The 13,298-nt window shown below is 41.7% G+C and overlaps 1 long non-coding RNA gene across 4 annotated transcripts in view; it reads left to right on the top strand.

Annotated features, from left to right (window-relative positions):
- The window catches only part of LOC309530830, a 572,302-nt gene that overhangs the window by 93,012 nt on the left and 465,992 nt on the right, over positions 1 to 13,298 (top strand). The window lies entirely within an intron of this gene.

Below are 13,298 nucleotides of genomic sequence, written 5' to 3'. Positions count from 1 at the left end.
AGATGCTCTATGAATGTCCCGGACACTGTAGAGCATATTCTCTTTCATTGCCCATTGTACAGTACGCTCCGTCAACGCGTGCTGTCCCCTCTTTTGGGTGGTCTGGAACCCCAGCAAGGTGAATGTGCGGGATTCTGCCTATCCAACGTTGACCAAAGGGTAACGGCGGGGGTAGCCGAGTTTTTGGCTGCAGTCCTCCAAGGAGCAGGTTAACAAGGAAAACCACTGATTTTAGATGTATATATATATATATATATGATTGTAGCCAACTGCTGCCTTTTTATATATATTTCAAGGCTTTTACATGTTATTTTCCTTCTTACGGTTTTTATTTGCATAATGCCTAATAAAGGTTTGATTTCACACTAATATGTTCTTCAAATCCATGGGAGATATCCATCTAAGTTATAGAGTAGACCCAAGGCTAGCATTGGATATCAGCCCATTTTACAGAAGTAGAAAATCTGGTCTAAAAGTTGAAAGAAGATGAGAGAGATACCTAGTAAATTCACATTAAGCATGGGAGTCAAGTTTGTATGTTTCATTCCATATTTTTAGAATCCCTGTTAGCTCATGGCTATCTTGTCCAGTTCAGTACAGATTATGCTCTCTATTCTGTTTGTCTTTTTCACAGAATCATAGAATTGTAGAGTTGGAAGGGACCCCAAGGGTCATTTAGTCCAACCCCCCTGCAGTGTAGCAATTGCTTGCTTCTTTCTATATCTCTGGCACAAAGAAGGGTAATTGCTGGATGGGATGGATGGGATGGGGTGGAACTAGGTTTTGCTTACAAAAAGGATATGAATGGCCTTCTGATACCAATCTTGAATGCAATGAGAGAAATAAACTTTTCTTTAAATCTTGGCTATTGAATAAATGGTTCTTAAGAGTATTATACTTTAACTGGATTGTGCCAGTGATTCTGCAGTAAAGTCAGGCTGTTGGTTTAATTTTTGTAATTTATCTTTTGAAATAACAGCATGCTTCTGACAAGACCTGCTCCTCCGGCTCTTTTAAGAGTTCAGGATGCTTTTCTTTTTTTCTGCAAAGGCTGATTAAAAATATAATAATACAAGTGCCGTTTAGGTGCCGGATTTGCAGTTGCTTTAGTATATGCCCTGCAAACACACATATCAACAGGGGATAGTAGTTCAAGGAGAAAATATGTTAGCACTGCGAAGTTCAATTACTCCTAAAAATATCAATAATATAGCTGGAAGAAAGAAGAAACAACAGGCCACTTCCCTATATTGGCTGAATTCTGCAGATGTCTATAGAGGCCAGCTTCCAGCAGTAAGAAAGCAATAACTATAAATGGGGCTCAGTGGAAAGACATAGCAATACAGCTCTCTGTTTGAAATTTTACCAAAGCTCTTGTCATCACACTCTGCAAAACTAAATTCCACTGCGTTTGCAGTCTATTTTCTTTTAGCCTGTTGTTGTTATCCTTGGTGGGTACCAGGGGGTGGTTGATGATCTAAGGGTCTCTCTCATGGTAAGGATGCCTGTCTCTTGCATCACTTTCTTTTGATAGAAAACAGTTGCTTTTTGGCCTTCAGCTGTTGAAGTGCATTCAAAGGCTGTGGCATGCGTGGAGGTCCCAGCTGATTCTCTCAAAGAAAGCCTAGCTGTTGGAGGGAGCGAAGTAATTGTATTTTGTAAACAATTGCCAGAACACTTCTGTCTTCCTTTTAATTTGCAATTAGGGTTGTGTTCTTTAATTTAAAAAGCTGCATTTGGGGCTACTGGAATGTGCATTCCCCTCCTTTCCTCTTAAGGCATAAGCCACCTGTGGTGGTTGATTGCCGCCTAGGGTGTGAGGCATAGTTTTGGATTTGAGAGTCACAGGGAAGACAGTTAAGAAACTGGGGAGTTATACTCAAGGGCTGTAAGAATATTCACTTTGCAGGGGACAGCGTTCAGAAACGAGCGAGTTTCCATAGTGTCCCTTGAACTTTCTCTAGTGGAACTTTTTACTTTTTAGTGATGTTATAGTTGAAAGAGAAAAAGTTGTAAAATGTAACTAGCGATTGGATCATTTTGTTTTGTAGATTATAATACTCTTTTTATTGCGTGCCATTGGGTGTCATGAACTGGCAGGACAGCGGGAAGGAGGAAGAGGATCCTGGCAAGGGGTGTAGCCACAACTGGTACACACTGAGACAAACTAAGGATGGAGAAGATGATGTTAGGAGCATAGAAAGTACTCATGGGGCGACAGAGGATGGTGAGGGGATGTGAGTCAGTGCACAGGAAGCAGAGGAATAGGACCCATCACTGGAGTCAGTTTCCATGAACACAGCGGGCTCTGAGGAATAAGGAGCAATGGGAGGTACACTCTAGGAGGCTGAGGCAGGCAAGGGAAAACAGCTCAATTCATTAGCTGGCCAGGTGGAGCCAATTAGCTGTGGGAGGAGGTGTGTGATTCCTCAGCTGGATTAGGCTCAGGTGAGAGTCACATGTCTCGTCAAGCCCAGATGTTGTAATTAGATTCAAGGTATAAAAGGGAAGCAGAGCTGAGGTGCTGTGTCTGTTCAGCCTTTCCTGTTAATGGGCCATGCCTGAGTGGCCTAGGAGCTTCATGGGACATTGCTTTTTGGGGACTGAACTCCAGGTTCCCTGACCCTGGATCTGCTGCAGCGGTGGGAACCTGGCCTGACTTTTTTTGGACTTTGCTTGCTGGATCAAACCTTGACTGCATTTCCTGACTGTTGGATTTTGGACTTGGCTTGCTTTATTTAACCTGGACTGTGTTTCCTGAATACACCAGGTACGCTGGGCTTCAGGACTTTGGGAAAGATAGTGCTGGTCTCTGTATCCTGGCACGGCTAGCCAAGTTATAAGTAACCACAGCCAGGTCAGCCCTCATGGATGCATAAAGGGGAGACGAGGATGCTGCCACCATTCAGGCCTAGATCTGAAGGTCAGTCAAAGCAATTTGAAAGGTTTCTTATTTTCAATGAAGTAGATGCTTGCATACCACTCTTTACTTAGCGGTTACCTGGAAATCTATGGGGCTTAATCCCGAGGAAGTATGTCCATGACTCCAGGCTTAAGTGACCTGGATTATTTTCATTCCATGGGGATGAAAGCTCAAAGAGAGAAGGGTGCCATGGCAAAAGCAGCAGGTCCTGAAAGGTATGTCTTAGAGTCAAAACTCCACACTGCATATTGTAGCATTTAGTGTTTATGGTACAGTACAGTGTTCAGTCCAGTTTTCATTGCCAAAGTATACAAGAGAGAGTTAATTAACTTCCTAAGATTATCCTGCTGGCTGCCCAGTATTTTTCTCAAATGCACAACCAAATGAATGGTAGACTATTATAACAAATATCACATAACTGTAAAGCACAGCTGCCAGTTCAGTCTGGGAACCTTGGGGGACATTGTCACAGCTGGAACAGGAAATTTGGCTGCCCGAGGAAGGAAGATGGCACTCCTGTTAATCTATGTTCAGTAGTGGATTAGACAGGTAGCTGAAACTCATTTTAACACTTGTGATGTCTAATGGGTATTGCCGTACTTTTCAAATATTACCTTAGCTCAAAGTAGTTTTGTCCACTGATAGAAGTGAATGGTGTCACTTTCTTATTTCTATCTATGGAGAACTGGCTATGAGTATTCAGTTAGTTAAATTGGTATCGGCTAATGTCAACAGTGATCAGGCGTAGTATTCCTGAGATAATCATCTGTGGCCCTTCTTCGTGTGCCTCCTCCACGAGAGGGTGGCAACATGAAAACAGGCCTTTTCTGAAGCGGCTGCCCATTTGTGGAATGCCCTACCCAGGTAGGTTCAGCTGGCGTCTTCATTATACACCTTTAGGCGCCAGGTGAAAGTGTTCCTCTTCAACCAGGTCTTTTGCTGATAAACATATTATACCCACCCTTTTCTATAAATTTTTTTATTGAAAATGTTCAACTTGGAATACAATAAAATCCAAACTAATCTAAGGAAAAAGAACAAAGAAGTACCAAAATAGAAAAGCAAGAAAGAAAGAAAAAAAGAAAAGAAATGATTACAAAAGCCCTCTATCACAATTATATCATATCGATTTATCCATACACGGAAAGGTAGACCCTCCCAGTTCTCACCTGGGAGCCTGTGTTTCTTTCTCCAGCCTCCCACCCTGGGAGACCCTTTCTGTCCTGCCTCCCACGCAGGGCTCCTCATCTTCCACATAGCCTTTTAAATGTGTTGGGGAAGGGGAAATTATTACTTTATTTTTGTTATTTTTATTATGTATTTTGTGTTTTTTATATTGTTGTGAAATGCTCTGAGATCTACGGATGAAGGGTAGTATATAAATTTAACAAACAAACACAAACACAAACAAACAATACATTGAAAGTAATATATACACATTCCCAAAAGCATTTAGAGTATTATAGATAAGTGGGATTGCCTTTCTCCACCTTATGATACTGCCCATTACAGCTGGACTTGTAGGCAAAAGTCCAGGTCTCCAGGCTCTGGAATGCCAACCATCTTGCTTGCTTCAGTACCTACCATGAACTGTGACAAAATTCTGATAGGGAAAATTTGTCCACAACACAGTGAAGTATCCTGAAGAAGCTATGCCAGGGAAGAGGCATAGCTCTGCCTCCTCTCCTGAGATGCTGCTTTTCTAGTGAGAATTGGGGTCCCCCATGTAATTAGTTTAGGAGAAACGAAATGTGTAGTTGTGTCCTATATATTAAGTGCACATTTAATCTTCTCCTCGGAGGCAGCTGTCTGCTCACTGTGGAAGAGAGATGGTTGGATAGATGAGCTTTTGACCCAATTCAGCAAGGGCAGCAAGTTTTCCCTAAAAGCTTCTTGGTAATTAAGTTATGGTAAAGGGATTATGAAGAAATGGTAGATGACATGGCTGTAAAGCTCCTGGTGTGGTGAGATTTTTTGAAAGAGCAAATGGCTGTTGTCTGCAGCTGAACATTTTCAGATTTGGAATAACATCTAGTGAATGGCCTCCTTCATTTTCTTCCTAAATAAGTCCATGCCCTAAATAAGTTACCATGCCCACATGCTGGACACAATACTTACTTGTGGCCCACAAATCCAAAGCATGTAGTCCATGCAATCTCTACCCCTCTGAAAATGTTTGCCTGTACCTATTGGAGAAAATTGCTCTAAAATGTTGAATTTTCATGAGGGCTTTTTTGTTTCCTTTTAAGATTGCAAACTGATGTGGAAATATGGAGAACCAAATTTAAGACTGAAAAAGAAGAAAGTGAGAAAAACAAAAATTGACAGATTTGCCCAACCCTATTTGTGGGTAGGGTCAGAGAGTAGATACATTCAAGGTTCAGGGAAGCAGGGGGCTCCCATGTTGACACAATGCATAAACATTACACATTTTGAAAATACATGTAAAACGAAGTTTGGTTTAATGGAAGTACATGTTGAATAGCCTATGCTTGGAGTATGTGAGATGTAGGGGTAGTATATTAACAGAGCAATCCTATACATATTTATTCATAATTAAATCCATTGAGTTCCATAGGATTTAATTGCAACAGAACTGTGCAATCCTATACTTGTCTATTCAGAAGTAAGTCTTATTGTTTTCAATGAAGGTTACTTCTAGGTAGGTGAGCACTGTATTGAAGTATGATTATCATTTTAAAAGGCAATGGATCCAGAACTGGATTTTTACTGTATCCTGCATGAACTCTCAAAGCTGTTATTTTGCTCCTGCTAAAGACTTTACCTGACTAAAACAATAGTTCAGAGACTCAAAGTATACGAGACAGGCAAGAAAAGTTAAAACTTCTGCGTTATAAGGCAGGGATAGTCACTTGCCTGTCATTTTTTCTTGGGGAAGGGGGTTGAATTACCCATAGCATTGCTGAAAAAAGATTAATAGACGTCGCCACTGCTGAGTTTTCTTTATTTTAGTTCAGAACAGCACGTCCTTGTGTACTCCCAGGGCTTCGAACATTCCAATGAAAGGAGCAGCATGACTTATGATTTAAGCTGGGTGGCCATATTAGTGCTGCTTTGATGACTCTGCTTCATACAGTCAGGTGCGCAGTGGAGGTTAAGTTGCTTTAGGCTGTGCTTGGCCTAGCTCAACTTTGTATTGTGACTGTGCTGCTGACTTGCTTTGCAGCTCAAGAGATGTGCAAAGATAAAAGGATTCTCGATTACATACAGAGGATGAAGCATTTCTCTGGGTGGATTGTGGAAAAATATCCAAGTAAAGTCAGTCATAAATCCCATGCGGTCCGTTTTAGGATGCCAGCTGAAATCCTCCCATTTGCCTCTGAGCGACCTACTTTGCAACATCCATGGGCACAACTTCCTTTTGCTGCACATGGGAATGTAGTAACTTGATAGATATAATCCACAGCAGGATTCTGGGCCACTGTGAATGCATTTCCACTGGATCTCAGGAATCAAACAGAGATTGCTTAGAGCAGTAGCCTTTGGCATTATCTAGCTAAGGTCCCCAGCCTCTAATACAGAATCCACTTTTATATTTTGTTTTACATTATATCTATTTCCTTCCTTCTCGTAAAAATAAATCTTGGTGCTGACCGTGTGACCCACGTGAGTTTGTACACAATGGCCCACTTAGTATAGCATCCTGTTCCAACAGTAGCCAACCAGATGCCCTTGGGAAGTCCACAAGCGGGATAGAAGCACAGGAGCATTTTCCCTCCTTGTGATTCCCAGCAACAGCTGTACAGGGCCACACTACCTCAAACACTATTGAACTCCGTTGTGACCCGTTGCATGTCTGTGGCATAGTGTTTAGATTAAAAAGCGTGAATGGGCTGTATGTTTTGCAGCATAGGTGCTTTTCTTTAGTCTGTGTGACCACTCATCAGAAACAGGTTGCATAACACACTGATGGCCATCTTATTGGGACTGGGGAAAAATATGTATTAAGGTTTGTTTGTTTTTTTTGGAAAGAATATAAGCAAGACCTGGATACATACACATGTGTGTATTTAAAATATTACCAGCATCATTTGTAAATTCATAATCCACTATGTTAGAAATCAAGTTCTGGTATAGAAATTGTAATTTACGAAGATTATACATAGGGAAGGATTCGCTTGATTCTAGCTGACAAGGCAGATTTCAGCTAACCACTGGAATGTAATGATTATCAAGGGAGGTTAAGGGATCTCTACTTCTACAAGCTTTCCTTGCAGTCTGTATGAACACCCATCAGAGTGCTAGGAGTAGATGGCATAACCCAGCAGCCAAGGCAAGTCTGTCAGCCATGTATGGCAACCCAACTGATGGTTTGTGCTGCCTTACTGGGACTGCAAAAATAAGGTAGCACCTGGCAGGCCACAGTATCTTGGGACACAAGTATTTTTATGTATTTACTTACATTTGCATCCTGCTTTTCTTCCATCATGGAACCCTAGGCAGTGTATATGTGGTTTCTAGATCATAACCCAACTTGGCACTGTCCAGACCCAGGAAAAGTGCAAATTATTTTGCCTGGTTTATAGAATCATATAATTGTAGAGTTGGAAGGGAGCCAATGGTCATCTGGTTCAACTCCCTGAAGTGTAGGAACCTTGACTAAAGCATCCATACAGATGGCCACCCAACATCTGCTTTAAAAGCTCCAAAGAAGAGGAGTCCACCACCACCTGAGGGAGTCCATTCCACTGTTGAAGAGCTCTTACCATCAGAAAGTTCTTCAAGATGTTTAGTTGGAATCTCTTATAACTTGGAATCCACCGATTTGGGTCCTACCCTCTAGAGCAAGAGAAGACAAGCTTGTTCCATCTTCCATGTGACAGCCCTTTAGAAATTTGAAGATGACTAATGTATCTCTTCTTAGTCTCCTCTTTTCCATGCTAAACATACCCAACTTGCCTCAGCTATTCCTCATATGGCTTGGTTTCCAGACCCTTTATCTTGGTCACCCTCCTTTGCACATCAGCTTGTCAATATCCTTATTAAATTGTGGCACCCAGAACTAGACACAGTATTCCAGGTGTGGCCTGGCTAAGGCAGAATAGAGCAATACTATTACTTCCTTTGATCGGGACACTGTACTTCTGTTGATGCAGCCTAGATTAGCATTAATGTTTAGAAATAGCTTATGCTGAAGATGAGCTTCATTACTCTCTGCTCTCCTTCCATGCTTACTGGACCATAGTTTTTTCTATGAAGTCAAATTTTACATTTGTTCACTTTCTAAAAACCCTCATCACAGAAATCCCACTGATTTCAGTGAGACATCCCCATAAGTGTGCACAGAATTGCAGCCTTAACCTGTGTGTGTATGCGCACACCTTAAAACCAAGCTGAAACATTATCTGTTTGCACAGAGCTTCTGCTGGATGTGTAGGTGGCAGCAGTGGAGTAGATGTGAATAATTGATTTTACAGCTTGTTCCCTAGAGTCTGTCATTTCCATCAGTCAGCAGGTGAGTGAGTGTTTGCTGCTTCAAACTGGGTCCAGCTCAGAGCATGTGACATCTGCTCACAATAGGGATTGTTGTGCTCTTACTCTGGTAATTACTGAAATGGGTACATGAAGTTTTGGCCATGTGGTTCTCCTGCATCCATCATATTTGGTGCAGATCCAGTTCTGTGTTGTGTCTTTAACTGGATTACTATGCTGAAGCCCCCTCCCCACACCTTCTGTTTGTACAGTAGAACTGAAAGGCATAAGTGTCATCACCATTACAAGCATCTTTGCTGAATTGCTCCATTTCCATTACTGGAGTGAGGGGATAATGTGCATTTCCCCCCAATTGCTTTTCCATTATGAAAGCTGATCTAGGGGAGCTGATTTGGGTGGGCATATGTGTGATGACATCAGTTTCATAGACAGAGCCCAGCATAGAAAAGCGCAGCAGGGACAACTTGTATTAACACAGAGCAGGCATGTGGCATTGACGATTTAGAGTGGGTGGGATAAAGTATGGCTTGTTTGAATGAGGTGATATAGATAAGAGTGTTGTATATGTTCACGGGGGATAGCCAAAGCCATACACAAACAGACAATATGCATGGGGATGAATTGGGATCATGCACTCCCTCTACAATCTAAACAATGCTTACAAGTGTACAAGCTGTAAGTGCATAGGACACAGGTGTTGTATGCCTAGCCATGGATCTTGCTTTCTGCATTTCCCCCCAATTGCATTTACAGTGTGTAGACACTGTTCTGATGGCACAATGAATGGGTGTAGGTCAGGGGAAAGGGGCATTTGCTGTATGTGTAGCTGTCATTTGAAAAGTGCTAAGACAGCTGATTAGCCTAGGACCTGCCAATCAGAAGGTCGGCGGTTCGAATCCCCGCGACAGGGTGAGCTCCCGTTGCTCAGTCCCTGCTCCTGCCAACCTAGCAGTTTGAAAGCACGTCAAAGTGCCAGTAGATAAATAGGTACCGCTCCGGAGGGAAGGTAAATGGCGTTTCTGTGCGCTGCTCTGGTTCGCCAGAAGCGGCTTAGTTATGCTGGCCACATGACCCGGAAGCTGTCTGCGGACAAACGCCGGCTCCCTCGGCCAATAAAGCGAGATGAGCGCTGCAACCCCAGAGTCGGTCACGACTGGACCTAATGGTCAGTTAGGTATCATACCCCTGGCAGTCTACCAGATTTTAATAAATAATAATAATAATAATAATAATAATGGAACTGTAACTGGCTCCCTGGAAACCACTGCACTTTGAATCCCCAGCAGCATGTTCCTACTGGATTCTCACAGCTCTGAGGACGAGAAAGTGGTTGTGCTGCAGAGAAATACAGAAAGATGCCAAAGCTCTCTTTCCCCTCTCCCTGCCCCCAGACAACTATAGCCATATTTGCCAACTTCAAACATCACCAGTGATTATAGAGGGATGCCATGCCAGGTATTCAATCCAAGGCTGACTTTTTGCTAACAATGTAGCAAACTTCTGGAATTCTTGGGTTCCAGATTGCTGGCCCAGTTCAGCTAGTGCTGAATCTCGAAGAGCTCAGCATTACAGCCAATTTTGCATTTGGTATGCATATGCACAGCTCCAGCTGCTATGCTAGGTAGGGGGGATATGCATGAAGCACCTGTCTGAGCACCCAGTTCACCATCCAGCTATGGATAGATGTGCAGAGCCTTGTTTTTGAATGGTCATAGCCTAGACTCGTTGTTCAAAGGGGAACACTGTGTTTACTCAGAGTTTAGTCCTCCATCTTTTCTCACTTCCAAATTCAGGAGTGCTCTGATGGTGTTTCCTGCTTGGCAGGGGGTTGGACTCGATGGCCCTTGTGGTCTCTTCCAACTGTGTGATTCTATGATTCTATTATTCTAGCTCAATTAGCACAATTGCTGATTGATTTTTAGGGTTGGGAGTTGAGTTGGGTGGGCAAAATTTGGACTGGGCCCTTTAAGCAGTTTGTGCATATGAGAACCTTCACATACTCTTCTCTCCCCCCCCCCAACCCCCCAAAACTTGAAAATATATGATTCTAATTTTAAAATGCACACTACGCAAAACAAATATTAATTCTCTGCAATATGTAGCTACACTTTCTTGTCTTTTTATGAAGTGTGAAATCTTTTATAGTTATAATGTGGTTTGGACTGAAGTTTTTCTTAATTATAGGCTTGGTAAATGAACACTTTCAATTTGCAATCTCACAAATTATGCCATTGCTGGCTTCAATCCAGCAAACCAACAATATACATTCAGATTTACATAGGTGAGTAGTTCCACTTACAGTGTTGAGGTTACTGGTCAGTATAAAATTAAATTTGTTAATGAGCTTTCAACAGAGACATTGCATTTTAATGAACTGCCTTTCATAGGAAAATAATTAAAATATTATCATTATTGCTTGTTTTCAGAAGAATGAAATTTGCTAGATTGCAAAGTTCATCAACAATTTTGTTTGCCATGTTTTTTAATATATAACTTTGTTAGCCGCAGTTTGAGAAGAGCTGGGAGCTAAGAGTTAGGGCACATGTACCGTAATCTAGGACAGCCCTTAAGTTGACCCAGAAGCTTCAGCTACAGCAAAATGTGAAGACTTGACCTCTCACTAGGGCAGGATATCTTCATCATATTCTGCCACTGCTGAAACAGAAGCATAAGAAGCTGGCCTATACTGAGTCAGAGCACTGGTCCAGGTATTTCAGTACTGCCAACATATATTGGCAGCGACCACAGGAGCCAACTTCTAGGGGCAGAGGTCCCCACAGGGCCCCCAAAAGTTGATGGGCATTGCCATTCAAATGGCATGCACGCGCTGTGTCTTGTGATTATGTGGGGTGAGGCATACCTGGGCCCTCCAATATTTTATTCAAATTGGCACCCTGACTCCAGATATTATTTCAAGGGGTGGTGGGGATAAGATCCTTGATTTTTAGGAGTTTTTCCTTTGCTAATTCATCTATCTACTCAACTGCTAGTCAGTTCACTGTTAGGCATATCATTCGTCTTCTTGCCCCTAACACTTTCTCAGCTATCTTTGAGCTTTATTTCTAACTGCCAGAACTACGATTTCAGGTGGGATTTCATAATTGGAAGGGGCTATATAGGTACGTCAAACTGTTAGAGCCCCTAATCATATAGAAGTTCAGCTACTTACAGCAACATCTCTCTGATTCTCGCCTCTGTGTTTGAAGGTTAGCCTTGTCCCTATAAGCAAATGGAAACCTGCTGATAAAAATTTTAAGGCATTAGTAAGCATTGCAGGTTGTGGCCTACTTGATCAGATGTGCTGTTTAGATTTTCTAATCACAAGCAAGAAGTTTCTCTCTCGGATTCCATCCAATTGTGATCTGCCATGCACTTTGATATTTTAAAATGCTGATCAGAGAACACCTTACGGCTTTTAGTCATTAGTCACATCAGTCTGCAAATAGACCTGCTGTAGCACTTTCCTGTATTTCTGTGGGTTCAATTAGAATTTTCATAGAATTGTAGAGTTGGAAGGGACCCCTGAGGGTCATCTAGTCCAACCCCCTTCAATGCAGGAATCTCAGCTAAAGCATCCATGACAGATGGCCATTCAACTTCAGCTTAAAAACCTCCAATGAAGGAAAGTATACCAGCTTCCAAGGGAGACCGTTTCACTGTTGGACAGCTCTTACTGTCAGAAAGTTCTTCCTGGTGTTTCGTCAGAATCCCCCAAACCCATTGGTTTGGGTCCTACTCCAGAGCAGGAGAAAACAAACTTGCTCCATCTTCTATTATTGCGTGGTTAGAAATCACAATCTTTAATACTAGGTTCAGGGTGGGATGGGGGATATTTAATTGGGAACAGTGAGTGGGAAAGGGAGAGGCAACCATTCCCACACCAGCCACAGTTATGATGAAAATCCATCCCACTCCTCTTGAGGCAGTGCGGATAAGAGCATTATCCCAAAGGCTAATGGTTGCTTGGGGGATAATGCATATTGAGATCACTGCTGCAGAGGGAATTGCTTCTAGTGCATCATGGTCTCAATGAAATTTGCCCACCCTGCCTAGTATTATTATTTCTTCAAAAAGAATTATAGTTGTAACCACACAATTAGGGTAAGACCTAGATTGGACCAGAGTGCTAATTCTCTCATCCAGATTAAAACTATAAACAAGTCATATCCACTCTTAAGAAGTAGACTACCAATTCTGAAGCTGATCATCTTACGTAAAGTGATAACTCTATTAATAATGACTTTGATCTCAGTAAGGTACCCTACCAAAGTGGTTTTTTGGTTTTTTTTGCTGATCTGTTTCCTTGGTTGTGTTTCAGTGGAAAACTCTTAAAGCTGACATGCAACCAATTAGTAAGATAAAACAAAAGAGCAAACATAAAAGTTTAGCAGTGAGGTCCATAAAACCAATAAAATCCAGCAGAGCTACCACATAAAAGGATACATGAGAGAACAGAGTAGAGGCTGACAATATGACATTTGCAAGTTGATCAGGAAGAGAAAGTTCAGGAGTTAAATGTGTTAGGGTACTAGACAAGGCAGGAAAATGTTTTCTGCATGCAGGTAGTTCTGTTCTTTTGCTGTTGCCACTGTAAGTGTAATAGGTAAACATGTCAACTTTTTTGCCCCTATCCCCAATTAATACTATGGCTGCCTTTATCCTGTAAGTACTTTCAGTCAGCTAGAACACTATCCTTGATTTGTGTATGGTCTAAATTTAAGCTTAAATAAAAATAAAATAAAATTGAAAACCCAAATTTCCTTTTAATTAACCACTGAAGAATAAATGTTAACTAGGTAGATGGTACAAATATCAGATACAAATATTAACAGCATTAATTAGGATGGCCCCACTGCTTTTGCAAAGTTAAAATGTACAGTTGAGATAAATTGGTATAAATTAAATAGGACTGAACTAATCA

The sequence above is a fragment of the Podarcis vaucheri genome, assembly GCF_965113315.1.
Source record: "Podarcis vaucheri genome assembly, chromosome: 4".
Taxonomy (NCBI): domain Eukaryota; kingdom Metazoa; phylum Chordata; class Lepidosauria; order Squamata; family Lacertidae; genus Podarcis; species Podarcis vaucheri.
This window is presented reverse-complemented; position numbering and strand designations above follow the sequence as displayed.